This window comes from Trichosurus vulpecula, chromosome 1 (genome assembly GCF_011100635.1).
Source record: "Trichosurus vulpecula isolate mTriVul1 chromosome 1, mTriVul1.pri, whole genome shotgun sequence".
Classification (NCBI taxonomy): Eukaryota; Metazoa; Chordata; class Mammalia; order Diprotodontia; family Phalangeridae; genus Trichosurus; species Trichosurus vulpecula.
This window is the reverse complement of record NC_050573.1, coordinates 248190340-248212060: the sequence shown is the minus strand read 5'-3', so window position 1 is coordinate 248212060 and position 21721 is coordinate 248190340.

Genomic DNA, 21721 nt, shown 5'->3' with positions numbered 1-21721 from the left:
AGTTTAATGAATGCAGCAGATTAGCAAAGAAATTCAATTCATTTTGGAGAAAGTATCAAAAAGAAAAAAAAGAAAGAAAAGACTAGGAGGAAAAAAATAACTTTGTGGCCTTTCTCCTTAACAGAGCAATATCGATTCTTCTCTTCAGGAATGAAGCATTTGATGTAGAATGATAGTATTAATTGGTTAAAAAGATATTTCAACATATTGACAGTTTCATTAGAGATAAAAGAAAAGTTTGATATGAAAAGGCAATGCAGCTGTGAAATAGTACTTGGTGGGAGAGACGGGGCAAACAACCTCTCAGGTGCATTTCATTTAATTACCTGTATGGAGGAAAACTCAAGAAAGCCTTTGAGTGTCACATACTGAGAACATGAAAGAGCAGCAGTTCCTCTGTAATCTTTGTCATAAAAGAGACCTTAAAAGATGCAAACTGCTCAAGAATATGTCATAACAAACATAAACTGGACCAGTTTAAAGGACCCAGAATGCAAGGAGAGAAATGGTAAATGAACTGGTAACATGTTTTAGAATTGTTAAGAAATGAGAGATAGGGGCAGCTAGGTGGCGCAGTGAATAGAGCACCAGCCCTGGAGTCAGGAGGACCTGAGTTCAAATCTGACATCAGAGACTTGACACATGTACTAGCTGTGAGACCTTCGGCAAGAAATTTAACCCCAATTGCCCTGCCTTCCCCCTTCAAAAAAAAAGAAATGAGAGATAAAGAAGATGGGTTTCAAACTACAGCAGGCCAAAAGAAGGAGATAAGACTGCTAGAACAACTAAAGAGTGAAGAAGAGAGCAGGGACATTTTTTCTAGAAGACAGAAAATAAATATTATTTGCTTTAGAAGAGACTGCTGTGTCTGAAGTTCAGAGAGGAAGAGAGGAGGACAGAAAGAGCTTTCAAAAAAATCAGTGAGAGACCAAAGGAAATAAAAATTACAGGTTCATTGTAGGTAGAAGTTGTCCTAGAAGACATACCAAAAGAGTAAGGAAGTAACTTCAATGGGGTCTCCTCAGATGAGGCAGACTGCAATCCATCTATGCCTTTTCATTATATAATATTATTGTCCATGTCCTCTCACAAATATTTCTATGAATGTCCCTCACCACTCTATGGACCATTCTCTAAACCTCTTGACAATGTAACATATGAGCTATCCGTGTGTTAGCCTACAAGGGCCTTTTCTGGCTATGCATTTTTATGATTTTATACCATTTATTACATAACATTCATAATTGAGTATATGCTACAACATAACTGTGCCTATTATGCAACATTCCATTACCCTTCTGATAATCTATTATTTTAATTCTTCAGAGATTTTTAGTATTTCATTATTCATGGCCATCAATGGAAAACCATTGGTGTTTAAAGAAAATATGTGCTTTTACTTCAGGTAAAAACTTGGAGTTACCTAAAGCATTGAAAAATTCCCTAAAAGCAACTAGTTTACTCAATACCTATTATTTAAGGAAAGAGTGTTAAAAGAGGAAATATGACCTATAGTATATGGATATTATTATAACATAAGAAATGACAAATATGGGAAGACATTTGAACTAGTCCAGAGACATAAATAACAACAATATGCATGACAATTTTAATAATGTAAATGAAAGCAACTGAAAGGCATCCAAATTCTGATTAAAAGGAATGAACAGTTTCAGAGAACAAATGATGAAACATGACAAAACTTTAAAGAGAGGTGGGGGAATGCAGATGTGGATGTGGCATCAAATGCAGTCTCTTGATTGGTTGCTTTCATTTAACATTTCTTTATGGAAGGATTCAAAGTAGAAATGGGGTTATCAGAAAAAAAAACCACTGTGATGTAAAAACAAAAGGTATGAGTAAAAGTTCGCTTACTTTATTAGTAGGACTTTATACCAATGTAAGAAAATGCCTAGCCTATAGCTGACTGAGGAGATCAGCTTCCTGAGGAATCAGAAACTTTGTACAATTGACCAAGGTGAACGCTGTCCTTTCTCCAGGCATTCCACTTAATATAATCTCAATCTTACTTCTGATCTCAATAACTTGGTTTTAGGTACAGAGACTTTTACCATCTTGGTCAATGAAACATTTGAGCTGGGATAAGAGGTTCAGCATCCCTAAGTGACCTTTTTTGTCCTTGTTCCTGGTCCTCTATGTTCTACTTTTACTGTAGCACCCACTGGCTATTATACTCCTTTCCCACATTACCAAACACTGAACCCAATGCTCCATTATCATTGAGTTTATGTAAAGAGAAAGAAAAAAGTCTAATCTATCTACATCAGTCTCTCTGTCTATCTATCTAACTCAGGAAGGCTTTAAAGGAGGCCAGAAATGAAAGCAATAGATAGAAATTACCTATTATAGATTGGTTACTTTTGTTTATACAACTATAGTCCCCAATACTAGGTTTCCTTAGGTTTTCTCACCTTTCACAATACAAATCAAAAATGACTCTTTTCCTTCATAAAGCTTTAGTTATAATACTTTGCAGGAAGACTGATTTTTGCCCAATGCCCAAAGCATTTTCCAGGTTGGTGAGCATCTAGGGAGGCATTGGTATACAGGGGAAAGAACACTGGGCTTAAAATCAGGCGAGCCCTGAATGAGAATTCCATCTCTGATATTTACGTAGTTAAGTGATCATGAGCAAGTCACTAAATATCTCTATGCTCATCTGTAAAATGTTGATAATAATACCTGTAATACCTCCAAAATTATGAACGTTAAATTAGTAATTCATTAATTTGGTGCATCAGTATTTCACTGGATCTATCATCTCACCAATGTGGCTATTCCCTCCAATAATGCAAAATATATAGCTCCATCACAACTTCTCATTCTGTGCCAATTTTGTACAAATCCTCCTGTAAGTCCACCGGTGGGGGCTCACCCAATATCCTGGGGAGTTTTTAACCTCTTGACATTGTATAGATGTCGATGGAATAAATAAGCTGTTCATCAGTTAATCCTTATTACCAATATACGCCCAATTACTCCCTTTTCTAGTCATATGTGTTGTAGATGACAGTCTTTAGATCTCTCTTCTTTAATTCTTCATTGATAATTATGGCAGTCTAACCATATGCCTACCACACACTTCCCCATTACAATATGAGTGACCCACAACTTTAATTCTTTGAAGAGTATGGTATTCTACGACTCACAGCCACATAGGAGTGCCAGGGAATATTGATGTTAAAAAGCCAAGCCACACAATTTCCCAAAGACAATAATCTACTTTTCCACACTTCTTCAATTTTTGGCTCAGGACATTGTCTATTCACAATGTCTATGTACTAATGGACAAATGTTATAAGTTTTCCACCCAAACACTTATCGTAGTCTGGTAAATGTGTATACTTAATTTACTTGATTTTTCATAGGTGGATTGAAGCTGAAATACTTTGTATAATTATGAATCTCATTTAGGAGGCTCTGCAGAATTCTGAAGATTGATGCAGTCATCAAAATGTTATCTGCAACCAGGAGCAAACAGAGGTCACTACCATCTATAGTAGAAGTTATTAACCTTTTTTGTATGCCACAGACTTCTGTTTTTCACAATCTGATAAAACCTATGTAGACCCTTTCTCAGAACAATGATTTTAAAAGCAGACAACAAAACATACAGGATTAATAGGATAGTAAATATCTTCAAAATACATCAAAATATATATATATTTTAAAAATATATCTTCATTGACCCAAGGTGAACATATCTGTAGAGAATTCTTCCATTTGGAGTTTACAAGGACATCTTCCATGACAGTGGCAAATACCTTTGGCAAGTGGATGTCTCTGTTTTCTTCTTCACCATTTTGTATTTTATTTTGTTCCATTGCTTTGAAATAGTAAAAAAAAAGTGTCATCCACAACCTTTACTTTACTGATGATTAGGCTCTCCGTGCATAACTAGTAGTTCTCAGAATTCAATCAATCTGTTCCTAACATTGTACTTAAATGTTCTCTGGGATGTTATCCTCTCTCCCAGGGCAACCACAGGTTTGGACAGGGCAAGGGTAAACAATAACATCCTACTATGACATCCTTTGAAAGAACCCATTAGTGCCTATATCCTTGTCAGGCAATGCCAATCAGCAGTAAATTGGGCTTAGAAAAAATAGTAGATAAAACAGAGCAGATGATTGTTCTTTTAATTATTCCCCAATACAAAGATCAATAGTTCCAACAGAAATGTACTCTGGGTAATGGTCTATAGTTAGAAATCTCAGAGGACCACTATTTCCAAGGAATCAAAGCTGCAGGTGACCCAAAGCGCCATGGAATGATTCATGGTAGATGCAGTCAGGGGCAATATATTTCCAATAATGAACTATGCTAAAGAAGTGGTGCAAAAGATATCCTTTAGGAAAGATATAATCAGAAAAGAAGGTGTGCAAGTCATGTGGCATAAAGAAAAGAGTATTAGACAAATAGCACAAGTATGCCATTGACACACTCAAAACATTGAAAGACAACAACAAAACAACAAACAACTAGAGGAAAGTCTACCATATCTTGGGTGGATATTCGTGGGACTATCTTTAGAAGAACATGAATGAGGATTGGGAAGGTCAAGAAAGCATGGTGAGGTCACCCACAACCATTAAATCTCAAATGGATTAAAATACTGAAGTATTGAAGAAATACCTCTTTCATGGAGTTGTGAGAAGACGGTAAGATAACGTACACAAAGTGTTTTTCAAACCTTAAAGTACACACATACACACACATACAACTACATATATATGTCCATATATATGTATATATATATATATATTTTATTCCTTTTTCACCTCTTTAGACTCAGAAGAACAATTTAATTTTAATTGTCCTTTTTTGAAACCATATTTCCCTAAGTAATCACCAACTCTCCCCACCTTACCCGAGGAAGAGGGGATATGATTGGCAAAGAAATACAAACAATGGAAGGTTGTTTTCCTACACTCTCAAAAACTGCAGCAGTCTGAAAGTACTCAGAGACAAGCTCATTCTTCAAAAATACCAATAATATAAGAATGGAGAATTGGAGAGGGCTAGAGATACAGGCTATGGGGCTCTGAGACAAGGAAAACTAGATTCAATTATGGGACCAAAAACAAGTCTAAATGTGAAGAAGGTGATTTATTGTACAAATAAGGTACTGGATTGAAACTTTTCATATTGGTCTTCTCTATATGAGAAGAAAACCATGCATGTTAAGGATTTTTTGTTTAAAACAGTAGATATTCTGAACATAAATTGTTTGGTTGCTATGTGTGGTTGTGAATCAGGGAACAGGAAAAATGATATTTGAAAATATAGATGCTCTAAGGTGCCTGATAGGCCAGAGTTTATCTTCCTTGCCTTGGAGGATTCAAAAGCCATGCAATTTCAGAGCTAGAAGGGATCTCAGAGATCATTTGACAAAATCTGTATGTGAACAAGAATTACATCTACAGTATCACTGACAAGGTCTTTATCTGTAGAGCTCCAGAGACTAGGAGTCAATTACCTTTCCAGGACAGTCCACCTCTCTTTTTTTAATTGATCTAATTGTTAGGAAATGTTTCCTTTCTGCAGCCCAAATCTGCCTCTGCAATTCCTTTCCATTCAGAGTTGTGCTGTTAAAAATTTAACAACTGGCTCTCTGAAAAAGCACAACATATTTTTAAGTTTAGCTTGCATTATTAACATTTTATCCATCCCTTTCTTAAGTCTAGACAATCAACAATACAAGAAATAAATCTGGGATTTATAGGATTTGCCGATTTCTGAGGCATGAAATTTTCATGCTAAAAATCTGACCACCTGCCCTATTAAGCCAATCTGAGCTGACTCCAGCAGATCCCTGCACCTATTGCTCCTGGTTTCACCTTCTGGAGCCAAATAAAACAATTCTAATCATATTATCATGTGATACATTTTAAAAAAATAAGATAGTGGTCAACTCACACTCTCTAGCATCATCAAGTTAAAACTAATCAGTTTCTTCCTTGGAATTTCACAAGGTCACATAGTTCCACACGGTTCAACAAAAGTGCATTAAAAAGTTATCCTGTGGAAGGCCCTATACTGGGCACTAGTTACAGATAGACACAGATGGATAGATAGATAGATAGATAGATAGATAGATAGATAGATAGATAGATAGATATACACATACATACATACACACATACATACATACACGTTATTCATACACACATAGTCTTTCTTAATAAAGAGCTTTTGACCTAATTTGGTGAAAAGAATTTTCAAAACAGAAATAATGATAATAAAGAGGCAAAATTTGATAACTGTAAAATGAGAAGTTTCAAATAAACTACTATGAGTTACCCAAAGAAGAAGAGATCAGTTCTGACCGGGGAGATGAGAAAAGGCTTCATGGAGTGGGTAGCACCTAAAATGTGACTTGAATAAAGGGGAGTGTTTTAGCAGATGGGAATGAGCAAGACTATCAGTAGAAGCACTAAGCTATGAAAGGGAGCCAGGGAAGAACTGGGAAGAAAAATTATATAATTCAAGTAAAGTGTATAGTAGACCAAGAGAAACTGGTAGAAGATAAGGCTGGAGAAGCTAGGCTGGAGCCAGAGTGGGGACATTCTTGTGAGTGAGTGTGAAAAGAAAGTCAGATGGCACCTGGCATTTCTCTTGCCCTTTGGGTTAGGTGGCTATGAGTTTAAAGAGGAGAAGCAATAAAAGAAATGCAAATTTCTTTTAGAAGATGCCTAATAGTAGTCTTCATTATTCTTCGGCTCTTTGTTAAATTGTATTCCTTAGGCATTTGCAAATTGGTGAAAGCTCCATTTTACTTTCTTTCAGAAAGTGCAAGAAGTTATCCAAGGCTATTTGGTATGATGGAAAGAGTATTGGATGGGATCAGAAATCTAGTTTCCAATGCTGGTTCTGACACTGTGACTTAAGGAAATCATTTGATGCTTCAGGGTCATAGTGCCTTCATGTATAAAATGACAGAAAGGGTCCATCCAGCATGGGTGACTTTCCTATGGTTCTATGTGTCCCCTAAAAGGAATCTATAAGGGAGAAGTTAAGTATTAAAATCATGTCCTTCCTTTGTAAAATAAAGAGTAGTGAGATTTCAGCTGAGCCTTGAGAAAAGATGATTGCAGTAGATGTGACCAAAAAAATGATTATTTAAAATCAGCCAATTTGTTAATAAAGGAGCATTTTTAAGTACCTATTACATTCCAGGTACATTGCTAGGTACAAGAGATACAAAGAAAGTAAAAAAAAAAATTAAAAACCTAGTCCCTGCTCTCAAGGAGATCTAGTCTAACAAGGAGACAACATGAAAACAACTATGTGCAAACACAACATGTACAAGATAAATTGGAGATGGTCTCAGAGGAAAGGAACTACAATTGCCTAATCAAGATTGGGAAAAGGCTTTTTGAAAAATGTGGGACTTTAGCTGAGATTTGAATGAATAAAAAAAAGGCCTGAGGTAGGGATGAAGAGGAAGAAGATGCTAGGTATGAGGTACAGCCAGTAAAAACACTGGGAGGTGGAATACTAGTGAGAGCAACAGAAAGGAGGCCAGTATCACTGTATCACAGAGTATGTAGAGGGGAGTAAAGTGTAAGAAAAATGGAAAGGCAGGAAGAGGATAAATTATGAAATGATTTTTTAAAAAATACAGTACAGAATTTTATATTCAATTCTGTAAGTAGTAGGGAGCCACTGGAATTGTTTGAAAAACTAAAGGGTGATATTGGCAGATTTGAATTTTAGGGTAGATCAATTAAACTGCTGCATAGAGGATGGCTTGGAGTGCCAGATACCTAGATACTTACAGTGATATCAATGTATACAAATACCTCTATCAAAGTCCTACTCACATGTTTCATTGAGGAATGGAAGTAATTTTTTGTGCTCAAAGGCACTCTGCCAGTGGAACACGATTTTGGCAGATTCAAATTAGCTGGAAAGGCTTTAAGTATATATTCACTGGCAAACTGTCTGATGGGCAAGGATCTGCCTAGGTGAATACAATAAGACTCATCAGTAGCAGGTTAACTACTAGGTAATGAATTACTTGGCCATGGCAAGCAATGGAACCTACATAAATATAAATGGTGTTCAGTTCTGTATGGTCTTCATCTATTTGTGCAGTTATCCTAGAAGAATTATAGAAAGAATCGTAGAAAGGGTGGAGGAAAGTATGCCTGACACATAATAGATGCTGAATAAATGCTTCTTCCCTTCCCTTCCCTAGGTACCTTTGATGTGAGTTCTATATTTAACGATCAACTAGTTGAAACACTTCTAAAAGAACAAAATTTATCTGTATAGCCAGTCTCTCTATAAATAAAACCAAATAATGCATAAAACTAATCCAGAGTGGAAGAATTTGCTCAACGGTTTCCTTGGAGAGGTGGCTAAAGGAGTTGGCTCCTTTATAACATGAATCACAATTGCATGAGACACTCTGTCAATGCCTTGAATAACTCATGATAACTGGAAGCAAATTGATCACCATGAAGGCATAGTAAGTAATCTTACAGTTCTTTTTTAAACCAACTTCTGTTTAAAAGGCTGAAGAAATTTAGAAATTTAATTAACAACTTGACATTACCAAAAGAAATTATGATAATGACATTTTAATACACAGGAAATATCTGGCTGCTGATTTAGGAATCATTTCAGAATCAGCAGTATGTTAGAATTCAGATAACTGACTAAGATGAACAAAGTTCAAAACCAATATTAAATAAAGAGAAAGTATAAAATGTGAAAATACTGCATACAATTACCAGAGCTCGAATCTGACCTCTTTAAGTAAACTGTTGACTTTGAAAAATGGGAACTTAATAAAAGTGAAAGATTTTGAGTCGTATTGTTGCCATTTCTTAAATAGGTTTAATCAATATAAAATATTCACTACAAAGAGGAATGCAAAAGAATTTAAAAAGTGCCTCAGCCCACTTAACATTTCATCTAATAAACTTTAAAGTCTTTTCCAACTCTAAAGCCTGTAACCATATGATCATGCAAGTATGCAATGAGAGATTTGGCAGGTCACTTGCAACTTAGAGTAGAAATTCATTTTCAAAATATTACCCAAAAGGTGAAAGAATAATAATAATAATTATATATATATATGTATATATATATCAGTTTATGATTTTGAAAGAGCTTTAGATATATTATCTTATATGATCCTTACAATAACCTTGTAGGCAGGTATCCCAATTTTACAAATAAGCATACAGAAACTGAAAAGTTAAATGGTTTAGCCCACCGAATGTCCTGAATCAAAACAGCTACCCTCTTCTTATCAGTTCATTGGAGCTGGTAGATTTCAATCCCCTTCCATTGAGGTGAATGGGGTGGGGGAAAGGTGTGACAACTCCATAGGACAGCAAGGACCAGTCTGCCACCCAAAGTCAACAGGAAAGAAGGCAAAAGCAGACATTGCACCACAAAGAAGAATTCCTAAACCTGTTTGATTCAGACCAAGGCTGCTTCAAAGAGATGTTCCCTTTGGTTTTACAGAAGGCTTTATCTAAGTCTTCCTTGTTACCTTTGTCTTCAGAGCGAATTACCTTCTGTGGATAATGAGGCATTACTAGGATAGGGAAGAGGAAGATTCACCCATCTGGGAAGAAATTGACTCCTGTTGTGGAGATCCAAAACGCCTTTTTGTTGTAATTCTCATTTGCTAGTGATCTAGTTGTGAATGAGAATAGGGACAAAGGCATGTCAACTATGGTGACATCCCTACATTTGATGAATTAATGGTAAAAACAAAATAATTATAGTGACAATATGGGTGAATTAGTAAGACAAGTTTTCCCAGTAAGGTGCCTCACATAAGAAAATCAAGTCGTGAGAAGTAGAACATAAATATAGAAAAGGGATAGTACAATGCAAGTTTAGCCTAGTAATAACTTATGCAAGGAACGTATAAGAGAAGGGACAGAAATAAGATATATAAGATTATGACAGAAAAAATGGAACAAGTGTCAACAAAACAAAGAAACACATCGAACTGAGAAAGAAGTTAAGTAAGGGAGTTTTTGTTGTTGTTGAGTCATTTCAGTTGTGTCTGACACTCTGTGACCACATTTGGGGTTTTCTTGACAAAGATACTGAAGTGGTTTGCCATTTCCTTCTCCAGCTCATTTTACAGGTAAGGAAACTAAGGCAAACAGGTTTAAGTGACTTGCCCAGGGTCACCCAGCTAGTAAGTGTCTGAGGCCAGATTTGGACTAAGGATGACTCATTTTCCTGATTCCAAGCCCAGCCACCTATCTTCCCTAAGTAAGGAAGCAGCAGTAGTAATTATATTGAAAAGACAAAAGTAGAAAACCAACCAATTGAAATTCTTGGCTAATACTTTAGAAATGTCTTTAGAAATGACAATGCAAAAAAAAAGTAGGAAATATAAGATGAGACTAACCAGTTTCAGGGGCCAATTTTCATGATATTCCTCTTCTGTGCTTCCCAAGGGTAGGAGATGTAATTCTGGTCATATAGTCTTTTTTTGTTTTAGAAAGAATATTTTATAGAAATGAGAGTCAGCAAAGCAGAGAGGGTAGAGATAGCCTTGGAGGCAGGAAGCCCTGGGATTAATTCCCCCTCTGAGAAAGACTAGCTGTGTGACCCTGGGAAAGGTGTTTACCCTCTCATTGTTCTGAACAAGTCCTTAAGACAATTTCCAGTCCTTCAATGGTAAAGAGAATTTCCTCACTAGGGCGTTCCTTATACAGAAGACATCAGAAGTCCAGTCCTTTTCCCTTTAAAAAACAGGGCAAAATTAGTTAAAGAAAACACATGTATATGCTAATGCCAATCAGTTGACATGTTCCCGTTTCATGGGATCTCCAAGCTAAAAAATGTCTTGGGCATTGTTGCTCAGTGGATAGAGTGCTGTACTTAGAATAGTGAAGTCCCAGATCAAATTGCGCTTCAGTTCCTTGGTAGCCATATGACCCAGGTCTAGTCACTTAAATTCTATGTTTTCTTATCTGCAAAATGGGAAGAATGACAATAGCACCTACCTCACAGAATTGATGGGAAGATCAAATGACCTAATACATGTAATGCTTTGCAAACCTTAAATAACTAAGTAAATGTTAACTATTATTTGATAACCAATTCATACCCAAACAAGATTTCAAATTGGCCACTTATCCCCTGGATATATTCCTATTTTCAAAGTCTCTATTAAAGTGTGTTAGCCAGAGTTGAACATTATATTCTAGATGTGGTCAAACCAACAAAAAATATTGGGTGACAATTTTCTCTTTTGTTGGGACAGAAATACTTCGATACAACTTACAATCACATTAGCATTTCGACTTCACATCACACATGTTAACTTGAACTTTCAGTAGAATAATATCCTTAAGTCTTTAAATATAAACTTCTGTTAAGCTTGTCTTTCTTATCCAGTACTCGTTCATTGAATTATTTGAATCAATGTACAGGACTTTCCCTGTCATTAATTCAAGTCATTTGACAAACATTCATTTATTAAGCACCTACTCTGTGCCAAGCACTGGCATGCATATGTATACACATACACATGCACATATATATATACATGATACATATATACTATATGTCTGTGCATTCTCTGTGTGTTTGTGTTTCTATACTATGTATATATTTTGTAGAGGCTCTGCAAATATAAAATGAACTGAGTCCAGAGCTAATTAGAAGGATGAGAGCAAACTAGAAAATTGTACAGTCTTTGAAATTATTTCAAGTTCTTCCCTGATACAAAAATCCATCCTTTTAATCTCTTGATGATGGTGTAGGACTGCAAAGCAAGGAATACTCCAATCTCCAAAGAACAAAATGATTTTAAGTGACCCAAAGGTCATTGCAGAATATAAGCGTGATTATTGCACTTTTACAAATGATAAGACTAAGTTTCAGAGATATAAAATAGGTTAACTCAAAAAATGTAAGTAACTCAAATCCAGGGATTCTTACTCTGTCCAGTATTTCTTTCCCCTAAATTATACTTCTAGCTTTGTATTGTCTAGAAATTTGATATGCATGATATGTGTCTTCATTCAATACCAAATTCCACAAATATTTATTCAGTAATTATTGTATCAGCTCAGGGCACTAGAAGAAGGAACAAAAGTGATGATAGTGGTAGTGAAGGCATTATGATACAAGTGCTTTTGGGGTTATTTCTTGTTGTTGATGCCCTTTTAAAAAATTCAAAGGTGGGAAGGGCAAAACACGTCCGAAAATGAGATCAATCCCTAGATAAAGTTGCTAGATTGTATTATTTTCTCTTCTGCTATAATCAACATAGCCCTTCCATGTCATTACCCTCATTTTGCTCCTAAAGAGCATGTGGCAGGAAGAAAACCCTTAAGAAGCTGTTTTCTATAAGAAGGTTCTTGTACAAAGCTAAGGCTACTTATCCCTGATTATTCTCTATACTTAAGGGAAGCAAGGGTACAAGAAAAAAGAGAAGAAGGAGTTTTTGTATCATATGTGTGTCAAAAACTAAACTGGCTGAGAATGGGAGGGAGGGTGTATAAATCATGACTAAAGAGGTTTCGGAATTACGAATAAATAGCCATTGTGAACCTCCTTCCCTCACCTGATTTTTCACCCTGTGCTGGCTTTTTAAAGTACAGAATAGGGCCTTGATGAAGGAAAACTAAAGAAGTATATTGTTCTACTGCTCTCTCCAAAGGATGACCTCTTAATTGCTAAATCTGAGGGCCTTTTCTCAGTCTTCATCATTCTTGACTCTTTTCAGCCTCTGATACTGTTGAACACCTTAACATTCTCTGCTTTCTAAGTTTTCATATCATTGCTCTCTCCTGCTTTTCCTCCTGTCTGACAGTTTCTTCTCTCTGTCCTTTGCTGGATCTTGATCCACATCACACCTACTAACCACATGAGTGTCCCCCAAGATTCTGTCCTGGGCTTCTCTTCTCCCTCTTTATTATTTCACTTGGTGATCTTGTCATGGATTCAATTATCTCTATGCTGATGATTCTCAATCTACTAATTCAGTCCTTACCTCTTTCCTAACATGTAGGCTTGTACTTCTAAATGTGTATTTGACACCTCAAACCAGAGGTGCCATAAACATCAAAAATTCAACATGTGCAAAACCAAACTCATTATCTTTCTACCCAAATGCTTCCCTTTTCCTAATTTCCCTTTTTACTGTCTAAGGTATCACCACCCTCCCAATCACTCAGGCTCAGAACTCACATGTCATCTTCAACTCCTCAACATTTGTCTCCACCCATATCTGGTCTGCTGCCAACACCTGTGTAATGTTAATACAATTTGAAGATCTTCCCTGCCCCTTAATAGGCCTACGTGACCTGCTTTGAACCGGAGTCACATGAGCCTGGGTCACAAGGATTGCGATGTCCTCTGGCCCTGAAGAAGCACATATATACTCAGAGGTTAGCATTTTGCTTTGGGGCTCACTCCTGGGAAGAGTGTTCCTGTGATGTAGCCAGATGAAATTCTAGGTAGCCATTAAGGAGCCCCAAGGCTTTGAAAAAAACAGATGTTCGTGCTTCCCTCTCTGGTAACTATGTATGTATTGCTTTTGGTCAGACATTTGGAAGCCCTGTCTCTTGGTCTTTGCAGTTTGTATTTGGTCTGCTCGTATGATTTCTGCATGTAATTTCTGTTTGTATCTTCTCTGAAGTTTAGGATGCTGACTATTCCCTTGAACAAAGAGAATTGTATATACATGTGTAATATATATGTACATACATATGTACATATATTTGATTGAAGTAAGATTGTTGACCCCTTTAAAGTTGCTTTCCTTGAGAAAAGCAGATGATAGAACCTGTATTGGCAGCCCTCCTGTGTGCTGGTGTTGTTGGTCTTATACCCCTATAGCAGCTGCAAGTAGCATTGTTGTTACAGCCTGTCAATTTAACCTTCATAACATTTCTTATGCATGCCCCCTTCTCTCCTCTGACAGTGCCAACACTCTGGTGCAGGTCCTCATTGCCCCACTCTTAGACTATTACAGTAGGATGATGCTTCATCTCCCTGCCTCCACTCTCTTCCCTTTGTAATTCATCCTCCATTCAGCTGTAAAATTGATCTTCCCAAAGCACAGGTCTGACCATGTCACCCCTTAAATTATAAGCCTTAGTGATCAGAAGTATGATAGTACCCTCAAGAAAGGGAAGAGAGGAGGGTTTGGGTGAAAATAAAATGAATTGTATATTGGATGTATTGAATTTAAGATGTAAATGGGATACCCAGTTTGAGACATCTAAAAGGCAGTTGGTTAAATGAGATTGTCATTCAGGAGAGAAGTTAGGGTTTGATATATAGATCTGGAAATTATTTCCATAGAATGATAAATAAACCCACAGGAACTGATGAGGTCACCAACTAAGAGAGTATAGAGAAAAAGAAAAGGTCTTAAGGAATATCCTTGAGTGGCATCTAAGGTTAGTGGGCATGACCTGAATGAATGATGAAAAATGTATTATGACAGAAAGAAAATGGAGATGGGAAGAACCAATAGGAGATTACTACAATATTTTAGTTGGCTGCTAATGACTAGCTGTACTATGTTAGTGGCAGTGGGGATAGAGTGGATGTGAAAAATTGTAAGGAGTTGGAAATCACAGGACGTGGCAACTGTTACATAAGTGAAACAGGAGGGAAAAGAAACAGGTTAAAATGTTAACATCAAGATTTCAAGTAAAAAATATTGCAGTATGATGGGCAGCTATAGACCTCTGTAGAAATCCACAAACCTGAAAACAATTTGACAGTCTCTCTGCATTAACCTTTCCAACCCTGAAGTTCTGAGATAGGAGGGATGGTGTAGTACAGGTAGTTATAAATCTGTTTGGTAATACATGAACCTGAGGACTACTGAATAATCTTTCTATTCTGTTCTTATTCACTCTTTGTCTCACTTCTCAGGGTGACATTCACAAACCTTTATTCCAAACAAATTTAGGCTTTCCAATACTTAAAAATGAAAAGAAAAACTCTCTCTAAGCATTTATTTTGGGGTAGAAAAGTCTTTACTTATATTCATTTTGTTTTTCCTTAACCCTTTTCTATCTGACTTCTGCCACCACTAGTTTTCTGAAACTCCTCCTTCAAAGGGTCAAATGATCTAAAATCTAAATGGGGAATGGGTACTGGTGTCACTAACAGAAATATTGCAATCAGAAGGGAAAATCAAGCTTTAGGGAAAAAAATCCCATTGATTTTGCATATGTCAAGCTTAAGTTATCATTGGAATATTCACATGTCTTGCAATCAGTTTGAAATGCAAGTTTGGAGCTCAGAAGTGAAATCAGCATTGTAGAGTTGTCTACATAATAGTAACAGTTGTAGGCATGAGAGTGGATGAAATTATCATTGGGAAGTAGAGAAAATGATAGAGAGAAGAAAAGAGGGCTAAGGACAGACGGTGGGGGGGAACACACACTTTAAATGATCAAGGATGTGGAGGGCAGAGAACATTTTTGTTAGAGAGGTCAGAGGATTAGGAAGAGAATGAGTCTTTTTGTAGTTATCCAAGGAGGAAGTATTTAGTAGAAGGGTGTGGTCTGAAGTGTCAAATGCTATCACAGGAGGCCATTCTGGCCAAGAAGGTTGAGGATTGGTAATTTTGCATTTTAGGAGGTTATTAAAAGCTGTGGAGGGAACAATTTCAATAAAGTACTTTGGATAGAAGTCAGATGGCAAAGAATTAAGGAAAAGTGGGTACGAGGAAGCATGGGAATTAAATATAGACAACTTTGTCCAGAAGTTTAGTAAAAAGGAGAGAGTCAATTAACAAGTGTTTATCAAATGCTTAGTGGAGGGGGCGGAGCCAAGATGGCAGCTGGTAAGCAGGGACTAGAGTGAGCTCCGTAACGAGTCCCTCCAAAAACCTATAAAAAAATGGCTCTGAACCAATTCTAGAACGGCAGAACCCACAGAACAGCAGAGGGAAGCAGGGCTCCAGCCCAGGACAGCCTGGATGGTCTCTGGGTGAGGTCTATCCCACACGGAGCTCGGAACTGGGAACAGATTGGAGCAGAGCCCAGCCTGAGCGGCGTGGAACAACCAAACTTGGAATCGGGCGGATGGGGCCCCTAGAGCCCTGAATATGTGAGCTGCGGCAGTTACCAGACCCCTCGACCCACAAACACCAAAGACTGCGGAGAAGGTTAGTGGGAAAAGCTGCGGGAGTGGAAGGAGTTCGTGGTTCGGCTTCCAGCCCCGGGGGCAGCGGAGGTGGGGCAGCTACAGTTGCTGCTGCTTCTGGCCCCAGGCCCACCTGGTGGGAGGAATTAAGTGGCGGATCAGAGCAGGAGTGCAACAGCCTGCTGAAGATCTAAGCCCAGCCTGGGCTGGGGGTTCTTGGGGAAGAAGTAGTGCGGGTCTGACAGAGCTGGCACCTCCCCCCCCAAACGTGGAACATAGAACTCGTTAGTCTACAAGCAGTCATACCCCACTGAAAAACTCAAGGGTCAAGTTAGTTGGTTGGGAATATGGCCAGGCAGCGAAAACGCACCGAGATTCAGTCACAGACTTTGGATTCTTTCTTTGGTGACAAAGAAGACCAAAACATACAGCCTAAAGAAGACAACAAAGTCATAGAGCCTACACCAACAGCCTCCAAGAAAAACATGAACTGGCCCCAGGCCATAGAAGAACTCAAAAAGGATTTGGAAAAGCCAGTTAGAGAAGTAGAGGAAAAATTGGGAAGAGAAATGAGAAGGATGCGAGAAAACAATGAAAAACAAGTCAATGACTTGCTAAAGGAGACCCAAAAAAATACTGAAAAATACACTGAAGAAAACAACACCTTAAAAAACAGACTAACTAAAATGGAAAAAGAGCTCCAAAAAGCCAATGAGGAGAAGAATGCCTTGAAAGGCAGAATTAGCCAAATGCAAAAGGAGGTCCAAAAGACCACTGAAGAAAATACTACTTTAAAAATTAGATTGGAGCAAGTGGAAGCTAGTGACTTTATGAGAAATCAGGATATTATAAAACAGAACCAAAGGAATGAAAAAATGGAAGACAATGTGAAATATCTCCTTGGAAAAACCACTGACCTGGACAATAGATCCAGGAGAGATAATTTAAAAATTACTGGACCACCTGAAAGCCATGATCAAAAAAAGAGCCTAGATACCATCTTTCAAGAAATTATCAAGGAGAACTGCCCTGATATTCTAGAGCCACAGGGCAAAATAGCAATTGAAAGAATCCATAGATCGCCTCCTCAAATAGATCCCAAAAAGAAATCTCCTAGGAATATTGACACCAAATTCCAGAGCTCCCAGATCAAGGAGAAAATACTGCAAGCAACCAGAAAGAAACAATTTGAGTATTGTGGAAACCCAATCAGAATAACCCAAGATCTGGCAGCTTCTACATTAAGAGATCGAAGGGCTTGGAATGCGATATTCCGGAGGTCAATGGAGCTAGGATTAAAACCTAGAATCACCTACCCAGCAAAACTGAGTATCATGTCCCAAGGCAAAATATGGATTTTCAATAAAATAGAGGACTTTCAAGCTTTCTCAGTGAAAAGACCAGAACTAAATAGAAAATTTGACTTTCAAACACAAGAATCAAGAGAAGCATGGAAAGGTAATCAAGAAACGGAAATTGCAAGGGACTTACTAAAGTTGAACTGTTTTGTTTACATTCCTACATGGAAAGATGATGTGTATGATTCATGAGACCTCAGTATTAGGGTAGTTGAAGGGAATATGCATATATATATATATGTTTATGTATATATATAAGTGAATGTGTACATATGTATATATCTATGTGTATATGTATGTATGTGTATATATGTGTGTGTGTGTGTGTGTGTTTATATATATGTATGTATATGTATATATATATACATATATATATATGTAACAGAGACAGAGCAGACACAGGGTGAGTTGAAGAGGAAGGGAAGATATCTAAAAGAAATAAAATGAAATTAAGGGATGAGAGAGCAACATACTGAGAGAGGGAGATAGGGAGAGATAGAATGGGGTGGATTATCTCGCATAAAGGTGGCAAGAGGAAGCAGTTCTGTGGGAGGAGGGGAGAGGGCAGGTGAGGGGGGAATGAGTGAACCTTGCTCTCATCAGATTTGGCCTGAGGGGGAATACCATACATACTCAGTTGGGTATCTTACCCCACAGGAAAGAAGAGGGAGGAAGATAAAAAAAAATAAAAGGGGGGGATGATGGAGGGGAGGGCAGATGGGGGTGGAGGTAATCAAAACAAACACTTTGGAAAGGGGACAGGGTCAAGGGAGAAAATTCAATAAAGCAGGATGGGTTGGGAAGGAGCAAAATGTAGTTAGCCTTTCACAACATGAGTAATGTGGAAGGGTTATATATAATGATACATGTGTGGCCTAGGTTGAATTGCTCAACTTCTTAGGGAGGGTGGGTGGGAAGGGAAGAGGGGAGAGAATTTGGAACTCAAAGTTTTAAAATCAGATGTTCAAAAAAAAAAGTTTTTGCATGCAACTAAAAAATAAGATACACAGGCATTGGGGTGTAGAAATTTATCTTGCCCTACAAGAAAAGAAGGGAAAAGGGGATGAGAGGGGAGGGGGGTGATAGAGGGGAGGGCTGACTGGGGATCAGGGCAACCAGAATATATGCCATCTTGGAGTGGGGGGGAGGGTAGAAATGGGGAGAAAATTTGTAATTCAAACTGTTGTGAAAATCAATGCTGCAAACCAAATGTGTTAAATAAATAAATTTAAATTAAAAAAAAAATGAGTGTTTAAAACAACAACTGACTAGTGAGTGGTGAACAAGATGAAACTCAAATCAGCCTACTAAACTCTGTATTCTTAGAAGGAGCTAATCAGACCCATTGCCACCTGCTTCAGTTCTTTTAATAAAAATATTTAATTTTCCTGAAAAAAAATAAATGCTTAGTGTATGCCAGGCCCCACGTTAAGTGATACAAAGAAAGACTACTCTATGGAGTGGAAGGGCAGGTCTTTATTTTTTTAAGGACTAAGGAGACCTAAAAATATTTGTAAGTCAATGAGAAGGAGTCAGTAGTAAAGAAATGAGAGAGAGAGAGAGAGAGAGAGAGAGAGAGAGAGAGAGAGAGAGAAAGAGAATATCTGTTAGAGCAAAATCTTCCAGGTGGTGAAAAGGAATGAAATTTTTTAAAAAAAACATAATGTTGTTAAGGGAAATTTTCAGGACTAGAGGAAGGGAGCTGAATGAATTACTGACAGTTAACCTCAAACTTCTCAGTAAAGTAGAAGGCTATCATCTGCTAGAAGTGAAAGGAATGAGGGTAAAATTGAGGGCTTGAGATAAGAAGAGTTTGCAACAGTTGGAAAAATTGGAACAGTGGCAAGTGATGTAAGGAGTCAAAAACGACAAAGTAGGAAGATTGTTCAGTAGTCCTCAGGTTCATATATTTGCACATAGATATACACCCTCTCATCATACAGAAATGCCACATCATCCCTTCTATAATAGAACTTCAGAGCTGGAAAGGACCTCAGTAGCCATTTGGTCAAATATATACAAAAACAAAAACAAAAACAAAAACAAAAGAATGAACACTACAATACCTTCCTCCCCAGTCCTTCCCCCTGCCCTGGAAATAGTCTTCTGATCTTTGTTTGAAGATGTGAAGACGTACGTCAGAGGCAGCTCCTATCGCTTTGGGATATCACTAATTGTTAGGAAGTTTCCACTTTTGTAACTTCTGCCCAATTCTTCCTTGAATGAGGACTCTGTCTTCCTTTTGTCATACTCCTCACAATTTTCTAGAGCATGTTTTCTGGCTCTCTCATTTGCCTCTACCACAATCTACCTCCTGTAGTAGTCTGAATACAATAACCCTCACTACCCCATCATGAATAAACTAAATTATTCAAGAGCTGAAATTATTTAGCTTTTATTATTATTATTGTTAGTATTATTGTTTCTTAGGACATAGCATAATATGATCTCACCTAATAAAGTCTTATTTTTAAAAAAATCAGTCTTTAAGATTTTATTTTTCTCAATTACATATAAAAACAGTTTTAACATTCTTTTTAAAAAATTTTGAGTTTCAAATTCTCTCTCTCCTTCCTTCCCCTCCCCCCTCATTGAGAAGACAAGCAACTTGATATAGGTTACACACATGTATTTGTGCAAAACACATTTCTGAATAGGTCATGTTGAGAAAGAAAATACAGCCCCCCTCAAAAAAAGCAAGAAAAAGTATACTTTTCTTGCATTCAGACTCCATCAGCTCTTTCTCTGGAGATGGATAACCTTTTTTTAAAATCATAAGTCCTTTGGAATTGTCTGAGATCGCTGCATTGTTGAGAATTAGCTAAATCACTCACAGCTGTTCATCATACAATATTGCTGTTTCTATGTACAATGTTGTCCTGGTTCTACTCATTTCACTTTGCTTTCATCCATTTAAGTCTTTCCAGATTTTCCTGAGAACATCCTACTTGTCATTTCTTATAGTACAGCAGTATTCCACCACAGTCATATACCACAACTTGTTCAGCCATTTCCCAATTGATGAACATGCCCTCAATTTCCAATTTTTTGTAACCATAGAGAGAGTTGCTACAAATATTTTTGTTCCTTTTTGTTTTAGTTTTTTTAATATCTTTGGGATACAGATCTAGTAGTGCTATTGCTGAGTCAAAGTGTATGTGAGGTTTTATACCCCTTTGGGCATGGTTCCAAATTGCTTCCCAGAATGGTTGGATTAGTACATAACTCTGCCAACAGGGCATAAATGTCCCAATTTTACTACATCACCTCCAACATTTGTCATTTTTCTTTTTTGTCATATTAACTATTCTAATAGGTGTGGGGTGGTATGTCAATTTTTTTAATTTGTGTTTCTCTAATCAGTAGTGATTTTAGAGCTTTTTTTTCATACGACAATAGATAGCTCTAATTACTTTGTCTGAAAACTGCCTGTTCATATCCTTTGATCACTTATCACCTGGGGAATGACTTGTATGCTTATAGATTTCACTCAGTTCTCTAAATATTTAAGAAGTGAGGCCTTTACCAGAGAAACTTACTATAAAAATTTCCCACAGTTATGATTTAACTATTTCTCTTCATCCTATTTTCTCCATTTATCCTTCTCTCTCCTTCCTTTTACTCTGTCTATCCTCAAAAGTGTTTTGCTTCTAACTACTCCCTCTCCTAATCTGCTCTCCCTTCTATCACTCCCTCTCCCCTTTCTGTTATCCTCTACCCTTTTTACTTTCCTGTTGCGTAAAATAGATTTCTATACTCAATGTGTATATATGCTATTCCCATGTTTAGCCAATTCTGGTGAGAGTAAGGTTCAAGCACTTCCACACAACTTTCCCATCTTCCCCTCCACTGTGAAAGTTCTTTCATACCTCTTTTATGTGAGATACTTTACCCCATGCTACCTCTCCCTTTCCCTTTCTCCCTTAATTTTATTTTTTAGATATCATCCCATCATAGTCAACTCATACCCATGCCCTCTGTCTATGTATACTCTTAACTAACCTGTTAATTATAAAGTTCTTAGAAGTTACTGGTAACATCTTCCCAAGTACGAATGTAAATAGTTTAATCTCAATGAATCCCTGATGATTTCTCTTCCTTATTTACCTTTTTATGCTTCTCTTGAGTCTTATATTTGAAAGTCAAAACTTCTATTCAGTTCCAATCTTTCCATCAAGAATGATAGAAAGGCTTCTATTTCATTAAATATCTATTTTCTTCCCTGAAGGATTATA